Below are 17,542 nucleotides of genomic sequence, written 5' to 3'. Positions count from 1 at the left end.
GTTACAGGCTGCACATTGACTCTCAGTGTGTTGTCCCTGTGTTCGTGTTGCCTGAATAGGCTGTGTATTGAGCCACCGTGAGCCATTGTATGCATGTGTTTGTGTAATAGGCAGTGCTTTGAGTGCCAGTGAGCCATGTGGGTGTGTGTGTGAGTGCTGGAATATTCTGTGCGTTGAGTCGCTGTGAGCTATGTATGTGTGTGTATGATGGTATAGGCTGTGCATAGAGTCACAGTTTGTTGTTTGTGTGCTGGTATAATCTGTACACTAAATCACACTGAGGGATGTGAGTGTTTGCTCTATAGCCTGAGCATTGAGTCACAGGGTGGTGTGTGTGTGTGTGTGTGTGTTGGTATAGACTGTGCAGTGAGTCAAACGAAGCCATGTATGTGTGTTCCGGTATATGCTGTGCAATGAGTAACAACTAGGTGTGTGTGTGTGTTTGTGTGTTGTAAAATGTAAGCATTGAGTCACTGTGTAGTGTGAGTTTGTGCTGGTATAGGCTGTGCATTCAATCACATTGAGCTGTAGTGTGTTTTTGTGCTGGTATAGGCTGTGCATTCAGTCACTTTTTGTGCCATTGTGTGTGTGTTGCTACAGGCTGTGCATTCAATCACAGGGAGCCATGTGTGTGTGTGTGTGTGTGTGCTGGTATATGCTACGCATTGTGTCCAAGGGAGACTAATATGTTTGTGTGTGTGTTTGTGTGTGTGTCTGTAGGCTGATATAGGCTGTGCTTGAGTCCCAGTGAGCCTTGAATATGTGTTTGTATGTGTGTGCTCTAATAGGCTGTGTGTTGAATCACAGTGAGTGTTTCTGTGTGTGTGTCTGTGTGTGTGTGTGTGTTCTGGTATAGGCTGTTCATTGAAATGCAGTAAACCGTTTGTGTGAGTACTGGTAGAGGGTGTGAGTTGAAGCACCGTGAGCCATATGTGTTTTTGTTGGTATAGGCTGCACATTGAGTCACAGTGAGGTGCCTGTGTGTGTGTGTTTTTGTATCAGCTGTGCATTGAGTCACAGTGAGCCATGTGTATGCTTGTGTGTGCTGTAATAGGCAGTGAATTGAGTCACAGTGAGCCATGTTTGTGTGTTTGTGCTGAAATAGGCTGTGCATTGAGTCACAGGTAGATGTGTGTGTGTGTGTCTGAGTGTGTGTGTTTGTGTGCTGGAATAGGCTGTTCATAGTGTTCCAGTGAGCTGTGTGGGTTATGTGCTGGTATAGGCAGTGCAGTGAGCCACACTAGTGGTGTGTGAGTGTGTGCTGAATAGATTGAACATTGACTCAAAGTGAGGGTTGTGTGTATGTGTGTGTGTGTGCATGTATAGGATCTGCAGTAAGTCACAGTATGCCGTGCCTGTGTGTGTGTTGTTATAGGCTGTACATGGGTCACAGTGAGCAGTATATGTGTGTGTGTGTGCTGTTTTCGGCTGTGATTTGAGCCACAGGGAGCCAAGTGTGTGTGTGTGTGCTGGTATATACTACACAGTGAATCACATTGACATGTGTGTGTGTGTGTGTGTGTGTGTGCTGTATAGGGTCAACATTGAGTCACTGTGAGGTGTGTGTGGGCTCTGTAGTCTGCACAGTGAGTCACAGTGAGCCACGTGTGTTTCTGTGTGTGTGTGTGCTGGTATAATCTGTGCAATAAGACACAGTGAGCCATGTATATGTGTTAGTGTGTGTGTCTTGTTATAGGCTGTGCATTGAGTCTCAGTGAGCCATGTGAGTGTGTGTGTGTGTGCAGTATAGGTTGTGTACTGAGTTACATGGAATTCTCTGTGTGTGTGCTCTATAGGTTGAGCATTGAGTCACAGCGAGTTGTGTGTTTGTGTTGCTATACTTGATCATTGAGTCACAATGACCCGCGTGTGTATGTGTGTGTGTGTGTGCTGGTACACACTGTGCATTAAATCACAGTGAGAGTTTTGTGAGTGCTGGTATAGGTTGTGTAGTGAGTCACACTAAGCCGTGTGTGTGTGTGTGTGTGTGTGTATGCTGGTATAGGCTGTGAACTGAGTCAAAGTGAGCTGTGTGTATGTGTTTGCTGGTGTAGGCTGTGCATTGAGTCACAGTAAGATATGTGTCTGTGTGTGTGTGTGCTGCTATAGGTTGTGCATTGAGTCACAGAGAGGTGTGTGTGTGTGTGTGTGTGTGTGCGCGCACCGGTATAAGCTGTGAATTGATTCACAGAGAGCTGTGTGTGCGTGTATGTGTATGTGCTGGTATGGGCTGTGCATTGAGTCACAAAACGCCATGTTCGTTTGTGTGGGTGGTGTTATAGGCTGGGCATTGTGTCACAGTGAGCTGTATGTGTCCGTGTTAGTATAGGATGTGCATTGAGTCACAGTGAGCTGTGCAACTCTGTTTTTCTTGTGTGTGTATTGGTGTGCTGGTATAGGCATTTAGATACATTGATCCGTGTGTGAGGGTGTGTTTGCTGATATAGGCTGAGCATTGATTCAGAGTGAGGTGTTTGTGTTTGAGTGTACCTGTTTACACTATCCATTGAGTCACAGAGAGGCATATGAATATGAGTGTGTGTGTGTGTGTGCTGCTATAGGCTGTACATTGTGTCAGAGTGAGATGTGCAAGTGTGATTTTGTGTGTTTTGTTGTGCTGGTATATGCTGTGTATTGAGTTACATTGATCTGCGTGTGTGAGTGTTTGTTTTCTGGCATAGGCTGAACGTTGACTCAGAGTGAGGAGTACGTGAGTGTGCCAGTATACGCTGTGCAATGAGTCACAGGGAGCCATGTGAATATGTGTGTGTGTGTGCTGCTATAGGCTGTGTCTGGAGTCCCATTGAGTTGTGTATGTGTGTGTGTGCTGGTGTATGTTGTGCACTGAGTTAAAATGAGCCATGTGCATGTTTGTGTGTGTACTGGTAAAAGCTGTGCATTGAGACACAGTGAGTCATGTCTGTATGTGAGTTTGCTGTTTTAAGCAAGGATTGAATCACAGTGAGTCGTGGGTGTGTATGTGTGTGCTGGTATATCCTGAGCATTAACTCACAGTGAAGTCTGTGTCTGTGCGTGTGCTGGTATAGGTTTCACAATGAGTCACAGTGAGTGGTGTATGTGTGGGTGTGCTTGTATAGGTTTTGCCTTGAGTCCCAGTGAGATGTGTGTATGTTTGTGTGTGTGCTGGTAAGTGTTGTGCATTGAGTCAGAGTGAGCAGTGTGTGTGCTGGTATAAGCTGTGCACTAAATCACACTGAGGGCTGTGTGTGGGTGTGTTTTATAGACTGAGCATTGACTCACAGTGAGGTGTGTGTGTTTATGTGTGTGTTGGTATAGACTGTATTTTGAGTCACAGGAATCCATGTATGAATGTTTGTGCTGGTATATGCTGTGCACGGAGTAACAATGAGGTGTGTGTGTGTCTGTGTGTGCTGTATACACTGAGCATTGAATCACTGTGAGGTGTATGTTTGCACTGGTATAGGCTGTTCATTGAGGCACCATGAGCCATTGTGTGTGTGTGTTTTTGTCTTTCAAAAGGCTCTTTTTTAAATCACAGTGAGCCATTTATGTGTGTGGGTGTGGGTGTTTGTGTGCTGATAAAGGGTGTGCTTTGATCACAGCTGTTTGTGTGTGTGTGTGTGTGCTGGTATATGGTGTGCATTCAGTCCCACTGAGCCGAGTGTGTTTTTTGATTGCGAGTGTGAGTCTGTATGCAGTATTGGCTGTGCATTGAATCACACTGAGCCATGCATGTGTGTGTGTGCTCTTATAGGCTGTGCTTTGTCACAGTTAACGTTTTAGTGTGTATGTGTCATGTGTTCTGGTATAAGCTGTGCTTTGAAACACAGTCAGCTGATTTGCGCCTCAGTGTTGTTAGAGGGTGTGAGTTGAGGAACAGAGAGCCATGGGTGTGTGTGTGTGAGTACTTGAATAGTCTGTGCTATGAGTCGCAGTTAGCTATGTATGCGGGGGTATGAAGGTATAGGCTGTGCATAGAGTCACAGTTAGCTGTTTGTGTGTGTGTGCTGGAATAATCTGTACACTAAATCACACTGAGAGATGTGAGTGTCTGTTTGCTGTATAGCCTGAGCATTGACTCACAGGGTGGGGTGTGTGTGTGTGTGTTGGTAGAGACTCTGCATTGAGTCACACAAAGCCGTGTGTGTGTGTGCTGTTATATGCTGTGCAGTGAGTAACAAGTAGGTGTGGGTGGGTCTGTGTGTGTTGTAAAAGTTGAGCATTGAGTCTCTGTGTTGTGTGTGTTTGTGCTGGTATAAGCTGTGCATTGAGTCACTTTGAGCTGTGTGTGTCTTTGTGTGTGTTTTGCTACAGGCTGTGCATTCAATCACAGTGAGCCATGTGTGTTTGTGTGTGCTGTTATATGCTATGCATTGTGTCCAAGGGAGACGAATATATTTGTGTGTGTGTGTGTGTCTGTAGGCTGATATAGGCCTGCTTGTGTCACAGTCAGCCTTGAATGTGTGTGTATGAGTGTGCTCTAATAGGTCGTGTGTTGAATCACAGTGAGTGTTTCTCTGTGTGTGTGTGTGTGTGTGTTCTGGTATAGGCTGTGCATTTAAATGCAGTGAACCGTTTGTCTGAGTACTGGTAGAGGGTGCAAGTTGAGGCACCATGAGCCATATGTGTTTCTATTGGTTAGGCTGCACATTGAGTCACAGTGAGGTGCCTTTGTGTGTGTGTTTCCTGTATCAGCTGTGCATTGAGTCACAGTGAGCCATGTGTATGTGTGTTTGTGCTGTAATAGGCAGTGAATTGAGTCACAGTGAACCATGATTGTGTGTGTGTTTGTGTTGCAATAGGCTGTGCATTGAGTCACAGTGAGATCTGTGTGTGTGTGTCTGAGTGTGTGTGTGTGTGTGTGCCAGTATAGGCTGTTCATAGAGTTCCAGTGAGCTGTGTGGGTTATGTGGTTGTATAGGCAGTGCAGTGAGCCATACTAGTTGTGTGGGAATGTGTGCTGTATAGCTTGAGTATTGACTCAATTTGAGGTGTGTGTGTGTGTGTGTGTGTGTGTGCATGTATTGGTGGTGCAATAAGTCACAGTAAGCCATGGCTGTGTGGGTGTTGTTATAGGCTGTACATGGGTCACAGTGAGCAGTATATGAGTGTGTGTGTGCTGTTTTCAGCTGTGATTTGCGTAACATGGAGCCAAGTGTGTGTGTGTGTGTGTGCTGGTATATACTATACAGTGAATCACATTGAGGTGTGTGTGTGTGTGTGTATGCACTGTGTAGGTTGAGCATTGAGTCACTGTGATGTGTGAGTTTGGGCTGCTATAGGCTGCAGAGTTAGTCACAGTGAGCCACGTGTGTTTCTGTGTGTATGTGTGCTGGTATAGTCTGTGCAATGAGACACAGTGAGCCGTGCATATGTGTTAGAGTGTGTGTCCTTTTATAGGTTGTGCATTGAGTCACAGTGAGCCGTGTGAGTGTGTGTGTGTGCAGTATAGGTTGTGTACTGAGTTACATTGAGGTCTCTGTGTGTGATCTCTATAGGTTGATCGTTTAGTCACAGCGAGGTGTGTGTTTGTGCTGCTATACCATGATCATTGAGTCACAATGAACCATGTGTGTGTGTGTGTGTGTATGCTTGTACACACTTTGCATTAAATCACAGTGAGAGTTTTGTGAGTGCTGGTATAGGTTGTGTAGTGAGTCACACTAAGCCGTGCCTGTGTGTGTGTGTGTATGCTGGTATAGGTTGTGAACCGATGCAAAGTGAGCTGTGTGTATGTGTTTGCTGGTGTAGGCTGTGCATTGAGTCACAGTGAGATATGTGTCTGTGTGTGTGTGTGCTGCTATAGGTTATGCATTGAGTCACAGAGAGGTGTGTGTGTGTCTGTGTGTGTGCCGGTATAAGCTGTGCATGATTCACAGAGAGCGGTGTGTGTGTGTATGTGTGCACTGGTATGGGTTGTGCATTGATTCACAGCATGCCATGTTTGTTTGTGTGGGGCCTCTTATAGGCTGGGTATTGTGCCACAGTGAACTGTGTGTGTCCGTGTTATTATAGGATGTGCATTGAGTCACAGTGAGCTGTGCAACTCTGTTTTTTTGTGTGTGTGTTTTGCTGTGCTGGTATAGGCTGTGCATTTAGTTACATTGACCCGTGTGTGTGAGGGTGTGTGTGCTGATATAGGCTGAACATTGATTCAGAGTGAGATGTTTGTGTGTGAGTGTGCCAGTATACACTGTCCATCGTGTTACAGAGAGCAATGTGAATATGAGTGTGTGTGTGTGCTGATATAGTCTGTACATTGTGTCAGAGTGAGCAGTGCAAGAGTGTTTTGGTGTGTGTGTGTTTTGTTGTGCTGTTATAGGCTGTGTATTGAGTTACATTGATCTGTGTGTGTGTTTGTTTCCTGGCATAGGCTGAACATTGACTCAGAGTGAGGATTACGTAAGTGTGCCAGTATACGCTATGCAATGAGTCACGGGGAGCCATGTGAATATGTGTGTGTGCTGCTATAGGCTGTGTCTTGCGTACCAGTGAGTTGTGTATGTGTGTGTGTGCTGGTGTTGTGCACTCAGTTACAATGACCCATGTGTGTGTTTGTGTATGTACTGGTAAACGAATTGCATTGAGTCACAATGAGTCGTGTCTGTATGTGAATTTGCTGTTATAGGCAAGGCATTGAATCACAGTGAGCCATGGGTGTGTATGTGTGTGCTGGTATATGCTGAGCATTGACTAACAGTGAGGTGTGTATCTGTGAGTGTGCTGGTATAGGTTTTGCAATGAGTCACAGTGAGTGGTGTATATGTGTGTGTGCTTGTATAGGTTTTGCCTTGAGTCACAGTGAGATATGTGTACGTCTGTGTGTGTGCTGGTAAGGGTTGTGCATTGAGTCAGAGTGAGCAGTGTGTCTGCTGGTATACGCTGTGCACTAAATCACACTGAGGGCTGTGTGTGGGTGTGTTTTATAGCCTGAGCATTGACTCACAGTGAGGTGTGTGTGTTTATGTGTGTGTTGGTATAGACTGTATTTTGAGTCACAGGAAGCCATGTATGAATGTGTGTGCTGGTATATGCTGTGCACTGAGTAACAATGAGGTGTGTGTGTGTCTGTGTGTGCTGTATACACTGAGCATTGAATCACTGTGAGGTGTATGTTTGCACTGGTATAGGCTGTGTATTGAGACATCATGAGCCATGGTGTGTGTGTGTGTTTGTCTTTCAATAGGCTCTGCTTTAAATCACAGTGAGCCTTTTGTGCGTGTGTGTGTGTGTGTGTTTGTGTGCAGGTATGGGGTGTCCTTTGATCACAGCTGTTTGTGTGTGTGTGTGTGTGGTGGTATACGCTGTGCATTCAGTCCCACTGAGCCGAGTGTGTTTTTTGTTTGTGAGTGTGAGTCTGTATGCTGTTATATGCTGTGCATTGAGTCACAATGAGCCATGCATGTGTGTGTGCTCTTATAGGCTGTGCTTTGTCACAGTGAACGTTTTAGTGTGTATGTGTGTGTGTCGTGTGTTCTGGTATAAGCTGTGCTTTGAAACACAGTGAGCTGATTTGTGCCTGAGTGCTGGTAGAGGGTGTGAGTTGAGGCACAGTGAGCCATATGTGTTTGTGTTGGTACAGGCTGCACATTGAGTCTCAGTGTGTTGTCCCTGTGTGTGTGATGCCTGAATAGGCTGTGTATTGAGCCACAGTTAGCCACGTGTATGCATGTATTTGTGTAATAGGCAGTGCTTTGAGTGCCAGTGAGCCATGGGTGTGTGTGTGTGAGTGCTGGAATATTCTATGCGTCGAGTTGCTGTGAGCTATGTATGTGGGTGTATGATGGTATAGGTTATGTATAGAGTCACAGTTCACTGTGTGTGTGTGTGTGCTGGTACAATCTGTACACTAAATCACACTGAGGGATGTGTCTGTTTGCAGTATAGCCTGAGCATTGAGTCACAGGGTGGTGTGTGTGTCTGTGTTGGTATAGACTGTGCAGTAAGTCACACGAAGCCATGTATGTGTGTGCTGGTATATGTTGTGCAGTAACAACTAGGGGTGTGTGTGTGTGTGTGTTGTAAAAGGTGAGCATTGAGTCACTGTGTAGTGTGTGTTTGTGCTGGTATAGGCTGTGCATTCAGTCACTTTGAGCTGTGTGTGTCTTGTGTGTGTGTTGCTACAGGCTCTGCATTCAATCACAGTGGGCCATGTGTGTGTGTGTGTGTGCTGGTATATGCTATGCCTTGTGCCCAAGGGAGACGAATATGTTTGTGTGTGTGTGTGTGTGTCTGTAGTCTGATATAGTCTGTGCTTGAGTCACAGTGAGCCTTGAATATGTGTGTGTATGTGTGTACTCTAATAGGCCATATGTTGAATCACAGTGAGTGTTTCTGTGTGTGTGTGTGTGTGTGTTCTGGTATAGGCTGTGCATTTAAATGCAGTGAAACGTTTGTCTGAGTATTGGTAGAGTGTTCGAGCTGAGGCACCATGAGCTATATGTGTTTTTGTTGGTATAGGCTGCACATTGAGTCACAGTTAGGTGCCTGTGTGTGTGTGTGTTTTTGTATCAGCTGTGCATTGAGTCACAGTGAGCCATGTGTATGCGTGTGTGTGCTGTAATAGGCAGTGAATTGAGTCACAGTGAGCCATGGTTGTGTGTTTGTTTGTGCTGAAATAGGCTGTGCATTGAGTCACAGTGAGATGTGTGTGTGTGTGTCTGAGTGTGTGTGTGTGTGTGCCAGTATAGGCTGTTCATAGTGTTCCAGTGAGCTGTTTGGGTTATGTGCTGGTATAGGCAGTACAGTGAGTGACACTAGTGGTGTGTGAGTGGGTGCTGTATAGCTTGAGCATTGACTCAAAGTGAGGGGTGTGTGTGTGTGTGTGTGTGTGTGTGTATGTATAGGCTGTGTAGTAAGTCACAGTGAGCTGTGCCTGTGTGTTTTGTTATAGGCTGTACATGGGTCACAGTGAGCAGTATATGTGTGTGTGTGTACTGTTTTCGGCTGTGATTTGAGTCACAGGGAGCCAAGTGTGTGTGTGTGAGCTGGTATATACTATACAGTGAATCACATTGACATGTGTGTATGTGTTTGCTGTATAGGCTGAGCATTGTGTCACTGTGAGTTGTGAGTTTGGGCTGCTATAGGCTGCACAGTGAGTCACAGTGAGCCATGTGTGTTTCTGTGTATGTGTGTGCTGGTATAATCTGTGTAATAAGACACAGTGAGCCGTGTATATGTGTTAGTGTGTGTGTTCTGTTATAGGCTGTGCATTGAGTCACAGTAAGCCGTGTGAGTGTGTGTGTGCAGTATAGGTTGTGTACTGAGTTACATGGAGTTCTCTGTGTGTGTGCTCTATAGGTTGAGCATTGAGTCACAGTGAGTTGTGTGTTTGTGCTGCTATACCATGATCATTGAGTCACACTAAGCCGTGTGTGCGTGTGTGTGTTTATGCTGGTATAGGCTGAGAACCGAGTCAAAGTGAGCTGTGTGTATGTGTTTGCTGGTGTAGGCTGTGCATTGAGTCAGAGTGAGATATGTGTCTGTGTGTGTGTGTGCTGCTATAGGTTGTGCATTGAGTCACAGAGAGGTGTGTGTGTGTCTCTGTGTGTGCTGGTATAAGCTGTGCATTGATTCACAGAGAGCTGTGTGTGCGTGTATGTGTGTGTGCTGGTATGGGCTGTGCATTGATTCACAACACGCCATGTTTGTTTGTGTGGGTGCTATTATAGGCTGGGTATTCTGTCACAGTGAGCTGTATGTGTCTGTGTTAATATAGGATGTGCATTGAGTCACAGTGAGCTGTTTAACTTTGTTTTTTTTGTGTGTGTTTTGGTGTGCTGGTATAGGCTGTGAATTTAGATACATTGATCCGTGTGTGAGGGTGTGTTTGCTGATATAGGCTGAGCATTGATTCAGAGTGAGGTGATTGTGCGTGTGCTGATATAGGTTGCGCCATGAATCACAGTGAGTGGCATATGTGTGTGTGTGCTTGTATAGGTTTTGCCTTGAGTCACAATGAGATGTGTGTATGTTTGTGTGTGTGCTGGTAAGGGTTGTGCATTGAGACAGAGTGAGCAGTGTGTGTGCTGGTATATGCTGTGCACTAAATAACACTAAGGGGTGTGTGTGTGTGTGTGTTATATAGCCTGAGCATTGACTCATAGTGAGGTGTGTGTGTTTATGTGTGTGTTGGTATAGACTGTGTTTTGAGTCACAGGAAGCCATGTATGTATGTGTGTGCTGGTATATGCTGTGCACTAGTAACAATGAGGTGTGTGTGTGTCTGTGTGTGCTGTATACACTGAGCATTGAATCACTCTGAGGTGTATGTTTGCACTGGTATAGGCTGTGCATTGAGACACCATGAACCGTTTTTTGTTTGTGTGTTTGTCTTCAAAAGGCTCTGCTTTAAATCACAGTGAGCCATTTATGTGTGTGTGTGTGTGTTTGTGTGCTGATAAAGGGTGTTCTTTCATCACAGCTGTTTGTGTGTGTGTGTGTGTGCTGGTATATGCTGTGCATTGAGTCCCACTGAGCCGAGTGTGTTTTCTGTTTGTGAGTGTGAGTCTGTATGCGGGTATTGGCTGTGCATTGAGTTACACTGAGCCATGTATATGTATGTGTGTTCTTATAGGCTGTGCTTTGTCACAGTGAACGTTTTAATGTGTATGTGTCATGTGTTCTGTTAGAAGCTGTGGTTTGAAACACAGTGAGCTGATTTGCCCCTCAGAGCTGGTAGAGGGTGTGAGTAAGGCACAGTGAGCCATATGTGTTTGTGTTGGTACAAGCTCCACATTGAGTCGCAGTGAGTTGTCCCTGTGTGCGTGCTGCCTGAATAGGCTGTGTATTGAGCCACAGTGGGCCATGTGTATGCATGTGTTTGTGTAATAGGCAGTGCATTGAATGCCAGTGAGCAATGGGTGTGTGTGTGTGAGTGCTGGAATAGTCTGTGCGTTGAGTTGTAGTGAGTTATGTATGTGGGTGATGATGGTATAGGCTATGCATAGAGTCACAGTTAGCTGTTTGTGTATGTGTTCTGGTATATCTGTACACTAAATCACACTGAGCAATGTGAGTGTCTGTTTGCTCTATAGCCTGAGCATTGACACAGGGTGGTGTGTGTGTGTGTGTTGGTAGAGATTGTGCAGTGAGTCACATGAAACCATGTATGTGTGTGTTGATATATGCTGTGCAGTGAGTAACATCTAAGTATGGGTGGGTCTGTGTTTGTTGTAAAAGGTGAGCATTGAGTCACTGTGTAGTGTGTGTTTGTGCTGGTATAGGCTGTGCATTCAGTCACTTTGAGCTGTGTGTGTCTTTGTGTGTGTGTTGCTACAGGCTGTGCATTCAATCACAGGGAGACATATGTGTGTGTGTGTGCTGGTATATGCTATGCATTGTGTCCAAGGGAGACGAATATGTTTGTGTGTGTGTGTGTGTGTGTGTGTCTGTAGGCTGATATAGGCTGTGCTTGAGTCACAGTGAGCCTTGAATGTGTGTGTGTGTGTGTGTGCTGGTACACACTGTGCATTAAATCACAGTGAGAGTTTTGTGTGTGCTGGTATATGTTATGTAGTGAGTCACACTAAGCCGTGTGTGTGTGTGTGTGCGTGTGTATGTTGGTATAGGCTGTGAACCGAGTCAAAGTGAGTTGTGTATATGTGTTTGCTGGTGTAGGCTGTGCATTGAGTCAGAGTGAGATATGTGTCTGTGTGTGTGTGTGCTGCTATAGGTTGTGTATTGAGTCACAGAGTGGTGTCTCTGTGTCTGTGTGTGTGCCGGTATAAGCTGTGAATTGATTCACAGAGAGATGTGTGTGCGTGTATGTGTACGTGCTGGTATGGGCTGTGCATTGAGTCACAGCACGCCATGTTTGTTTGTGTGGGTGCTGTTATAGTCTGGGCATTGTGTCACAGTGAGCTGTTTGTGTCCATGTTATTATAGGATGTGCATTGAGACACAGTGAGCTGTGCAACTCTGTTTTATTGTGTGTGTGTTTTCGCGTGCTGTTATAGGCTGTGCATTTAGTTACATTGATCTGTGTTTGTGCGGGTGTGTTTGCTGATATAAGTTGAGCATTGATTAAGAGTGAGGTGTTTGTGTGTGAGTGTGCCAGTATACACTGTCCATTGAGTCACAGAGAGCCATATGAATATAAGTGTGTTTGTGTGTGATGCTATAGGCTGTACATTGTGTCAGAGTGAGCAGTGTAAGTGTGTTTTTGTGTGTATGTTTTGTTGTGCTTGTATATGCTGTGTATTGAGTTACATTGATCTGTATGTGTGAGTGTTTGTTTCCTGGGATAGGCTGAACATTGACTCAGAGTGAGGAGTACGTGTGTGAGCCAGTATACGCTGTGCAATGAGTTACGGGGAGCCATGTGAATATGTGTGTGTGTGTGCTGCTATAGGCTGTGTCTTGAGTCCCATTGAGTTGTGTATGTGTGTGTGTGTTGGTGTATGTTGTGCACTGAGTTACAGTCGTGTCTGTATGTGAGTTTGCTGTTATAGGCAAGGCATTGAATCACAGTGAGCCGTGGGTGTGTTTCTGTGTGCTGGTATATGCTGAGCATTGACTCACAGTAAGGTGTGTGTCTGTGCATGTGGTGGTATACATTGTGCCATGAGTCACAGTGAGTGGTGTATGTGTGTGTGTTCTTGTATAGGTTTTGACTTGTCACAGTGAGATGTGTGTATGTTTGTGTGTGTGCTGGTAAGTGTTGTGCATTGAGTCAGAGTGAGCAGTGTGTGTGCTGGTATAAGCTGTGCACTAAATCACACTGAAGGCTGTGTGTGTTTGTGTGTTATATAGCCTGAGCATTGACTCACAGTGTGGTGTGTGTGTTTATGTGTGTGTTGTTATAGACTCTATTTTGAGTCACAGGAAGCCATGTTTGTATGTTTGTGCTGGTATATGCTGTGCACTGATTAACAATGAGGTGTGTGTGTGTCTATGTGTGCTGTATACACTGAGCATTGAATCACTCTCAGGTATATGTTTGCACTGGTATAGGCTGTGCATTGAGGAACCATGAACCGTTGTGTGTGTGTGTTTTTGTCATTCAATTGACTCTGTTTAAAACACAGTGATCCATTTATGTGTGTGTGTGTGTGTTTGTGTGCTGGTACAGTGTGTGGTTTGATCACAGCTGTTTTTTTGTGTGTGTGTGCTGGTATATGCTGTGTATTGAGTCCACTGAGCCGAGTGTGTTTTTTGTTTGTGAGTGTGAGTCAGTATGCTGGTATAGGCTGTGCATTGAGTCACACTGAGACATGCATGTGTGTGTGTGCCCTTATAGGCTGTGCTTTGTCACAGTGAACGCTTTAGTGTGTATGTGTCTGTGTCATGTGTTCTGGTATAAGCTGTGCCTTGAAACACAGTGAGCTGTGTGTGCGCCTGAATGCTTGTAGAGGGTGTGAGTTGAGGCACAGTGAGCCATATGTGTTTGTGTTGGTACAGGCTGCACATTGAGAATCAGTGAGTTGTCCCTGTGTGTGTTGCCTGAATAGGCTGTGTATTGAGCCACAGGAAGCCATGTGTGTGCATGTGTTTGTGTAATATGCAGTGTTTTGAATGCCACTGAGCCATGGGTGTGTGTGTGTGAGTACTGGAATAGTCTGTGCGTTGAGTCTCAGTGAGCTATGTATGCGGGGGTATGAAGGTATAGGCTGTGCATAGAGTCACAGTTAGCTGTTTGTGTGTGTGTGCTGGAATAATCTGTACACTAAATCACACTGAGGGATGTGAGTGTCTGTTTGCTGTATAGCCTGAGCATTGACTCACAGGTTGGTGTGCATGTGTGTGTGTGTCTTTGTAGAGACTCTGCAGTGAGTCACACGAAGCCATGTGTGTGTGTGCTGTTATAAGCTGTGCAGTGAGTAACAACTAGGTGTGGGTGGGACTGTGTGTGTTGTAAATGTTAAGCATTGAGTCTCTGTGTTGTGTGTGTTTGTGCTAATATAGGCTGTCCATTGAGTCACTTTGAGCTGTGTGTGTCTTTGTGTGTGTGTTGCTACAGGCTGTGCATTCAATCACAGTGAGCCATGTGTGTGTGTGTGTGCTTGTATACGTTATGAATTGTGTCCAAAGGAGATGAATATGTTTATGTGTGTGTGTATGTGTCTGTAGGCAGATATAAGTTGTGCTTGAGTCACAGTGAGCCTTGAATGTGTGTGTGTATGAGTGTGCTCTAATAGGTCGTGTGTTGAATCACAGTGAGTGTTTCTGTGTGTGTGTGTGTGTTCTGGTATAGGCTGTGCATTGAAATGCAGTGAACCTCTTGTCTGAGTACTGGTAGAGGGTGTAAGTTGAGGCACCGTGAGCCATATGTGCTTTTGTTGGTATAGGCTGCACATTGAGTCACAGTGAGCCGCCTGTGTGTTTGTGTGTTTCCTGTATCAGCTGTGCATTGAGTCACAGTGAGCCATGTGTATGCGTGTGTGTGCTGTAATAGGCAGTGATTTGAGCCACAGTGAGCCATGGTTGTGTGTGTGTTTGTGCTGCAATAGGCTGTGCATTGAGTCACAGTGATATCTGTGTGTGTGTGTCTGAGTGTGTGTGTGTGTGTGTGTGTGCCAGTATAGGCTGTTCATAGAGTTCCAGTGAGTTGTGTGAATTATGTGCTGGTATAGGCAGAGCACTGAGCCACACTAGTGGTGTGTGTGTGTGTGCTGTATAGCTTGAGCACGGACTCAAATTGAGGGGTGTGTGTGTGTGTGTGTGTGTGTGTGCATGTATAGGTGGTGTAGTAAGTCACAGTAAGCCGTGCCTGTGTGTGTTGTTATAGGCTGTACATGGGTCACAGTGAGCAGTATATGTGTGTGTGTGTGCTGTTTTCGGCTGTGATTTAATTCACAGGGAGCCAAGTGTGTGTGTGTGTGCTGGTATATACTATACAGTGAATCACATTGAGGTGTGTGTGTGTATGTGTGCTGTATAGGGTGAGCATTGAGTCACTGTGAGGTGTGTGTTTGGGCTGCTATAGGCTGCACAGTGAGTCACAGTGAGCCACGTATGTTTCTGTGTGTATGTGTGTTAGTATATTCGGTGCAATGAGACAGAGTGAGCCGTGTATATGTGTTAGTGTGTGTGTCCTGTTATAGCCTGTGCATTGAGTCACAGTGAACCATGTGAGTGTGTGTGTGTGTGTGTGTGCTGTATAGGTTGTGAACTGAGTTTCATTGAAGGCTCTGTGTGTGTGCTCTATAGCTTGAGCATTGAGTCACAGTGAGGTGTGTGTTTGTGCTGCTATACCATGATCATTGAGTTAAAATGAGCCATGTGTGTATGTGTGTGTGTGTGTGTGTGTGCTGGTACACACTGTGCATTAAATAACAGTGAGAGTTTTGTGAGTGCTGATATACGTTGTGTAGTGAGTCACACTAAGCCGTCTGTGTGTGTGTGAGTGTATGCTGGTATAGGTTGTGAACTGAGTCAAAGTGAGCACTATGTGTTTGCTGGTGTAGGCTGTGCATTGAGGTAGAGTGAGATATGTGTCTGTGTGTGTGTGCTGGTATAGGTGGCGCAATGAGTCACAGTGAGTGGTGTATGTGTGTGTGTGCTTGTATAGGTTTTGCCTTGAGTCACAGTGAGATGTGTGTATGTTTGTGTGTGTGCTGGTAAGGGTTGTGCATTGAGTCAGAGTGAGCAGTGTGTGTGCTGGTATAAGCTGTGCACTAAATCACACTGAGGGCTGTGTGTGTGTGTGTGTTATATAGCCTGAGCATTGACTCACAGTGAGGTGTGTGTGTTTATGTGGGTGTTGTTATAGACTGTATTTTGAGTCACAGGAAGCCATGTATATATGTGTGTGCTGGTATATGTTGTGCACTGAGTAACAATGAGGTGTGTGTGTCTCTATGTGTGCTGTATACACTGAACATTGAATCACTCTCAGGTGTATGTTTGCACTGGTATATCTGTGCATTGAGGCAAAATGAACCGTTGTGTGTGTGTGTTTTTGTCTTTCAATAGACTCTGTTTAAATCACAGTTATCCATTTATGTGTGTGTGTGTGTGTGTTTGTGTGCTGGTACAGGATGTGTTTTGATCACATCTGTTTTTGTGTGTGTGTGTGCTGGTATATGCTGTGCATTGAGTCACACTGAGCCATGCATGTGTGTGTTTGCTCTTATAGGCTGTGCTTTGTCACAGTGAACGTTTTAGTGTGTATGTGTGTGTGTCGTGTGTTCTGGTATAAGCGGTGCATTGAAACACAGTGAGCTGTGTTTGCACCTGAATGCTTGTAGAGGGTGTGAGTTGAGGCACAGTGAGCCATATGTGTTTGTGTTGGTACAGGCTGCACATTGAGTCTCAGTGAGTTGTCCCTGTGTGTGTGTTGCCTGAATAGGCTGTGTATTGGGCCACAGTGAGCCATGTGTATGCATGTGTTTGTGTAATACGCAATGCATTGAATGCCACTGAGCCATGGGTTTGTGTGTGTGAGTACTGGAATAGTCTGTGCATGGAGTCGCAGTGAGCTATGTATGTGGGTGTATGATGGTATAGGCTGTGCATTGAGTCACTTTGACCTGTGTGTGTCTTTGTGTGTGTGTTTCTACAGGCTGTGCATTCAATCACAGGGAGCCGTGTGTGTGTGTGTGTGTGCTGGTATATGCTATGCATTGTGTCCAAGGGAGACGAATATGTTTATGTGTGTGTGTCTGTACAGATACAGGCTGTGCTTGAGTCACAGTGAGCCTTGAATGTGTGTGTGTATGAGTGTGCTCTAATAGGCCGTGTGTTGAATCACAGTGAGCATTTCTCTGTGTGTGTCTGTGTGTGTGTGTGTTCTGGTATAGGCTGTGCATTGAAATGCAGTGAACCGTTTGTCTGAGTACTGGTAGAGGGTGCAAGTTGAGGCACCATGAGCCATATGTGTTTTTGTTGGTATAGGCTGCACAGTGAGTCACAGTGAGCCGCCTTTGTGTGTGTCTGTTTCCTGTATCAGCTGTGCATTGAGTCACAGTGAGCCATGTGTATGCGTGTGTGTGCTGTAATAGGCAGTGATTTGAGCCACGGTTGTGTGTGTGTTTGTGCTGCAATAGGCTGAGCATTGAGTCACAGTGAGATCTGTGTGTGTGTGTCTGAGTGTGTGTGTGTGTGTGTGTGTGTGCTGGTATAGGCTGTTCATAGAGTTCCAGTGCATTGTGTGGTTTATGTGCTGGTATAGACAGTGCACTGAGCCACACTAGTGGTGTGTGTGTGTCTGCTGTATAGCTTGAGAATGGACTCAAATTGAGGGGGTGTGTGTGTGTGTGTGTGTGTGCATGCATAGGCGGTGTAGTAAGTCACAGTAAGCCGTGCCTGTGTGTGTGTTGTTATAGGTTGTATATGGGTCACAGTGAGCAGTATATATGTGTGTGTGTGCTGTTTTCGGCTGTGATTTGAATCACAGGGAGCCAAGTGTGTGTGTATGTGTGCTGGTATATACTATTCAGTGAATCACATTGAGGTGTGTGTGTCTGTGTGTGTGTGTGCTGTATAGGGTGAGCATTGAGTCACTGTGAGGTGTGTGTTTGGACTGCTATAGTCTGCACAGAGAGTCACAGTGAGCCACGTGTGTTTCTGTGTGTGTGTGTGCTGGTATAGTCTGTGCAATGACACACAGTGAGCC

This window comes from Globicephala melas, chromosome Y (genome assembly GCF_963455315.2).
Source record: "Globicephala melas chromosome Y, mGloMel1.2, whole genome shotgun sequence".
Taxonomy (NCBI): Eukaryota; Metazoa; Chordata; class Mammalia; order Artiodactyla; family Delphinidae; genus Globicephala; species Globicephala melas.
Note: the sequence above shows the minus strand (reverse complement) of the source record.